A 315-nucleotide genomic window follows, 5' to 3' on the forward strand; every position below is an offset into this window, starting at 1 on the left:
CGTTCTTTTTGCCAGACCAGCTGTCACTTAGCAACGCCACTCATCCCATCCGCGCCTCCCACGGCAGCGGGTGCCATAGCAACGCATTTTTCTTAGGCCTAGTGTCTCACTCTCCAACCCTTTAGCCCCTCAGTGGGAACACTGTGCATCGGGCACAGGGGGGCACAAGTGATCATCACATAATGGCACAACTGCTCATCCCAGGTGGCTTCTGGTCCCAAGAGTGCACTGATCGGACTGGCTCAAGCCTGACCACTCCTCTCCCCACAGCAGCACCCACTGCCCCCCAATCCTCCATAGCACTCATCTGAAATG

This window comes from Neophocaena asiaeorientalis, unplaced genomic scaffold (genome assembly GCF_003031525.2).
Source record: "Neophocaena asiaeorientalis asiaeorientalis breed wild unplaced genomic scaffold, Neophocaena_asiaeorientalis_V1.1 scaffold282, whole genome shotgun sequence".
NCBI lineage: Eukaryota > Metazoa > Chordata > Mammalia > Artiodactyla > Phocoenidae > Neophocaena > Neophocaena asiaeorientalis.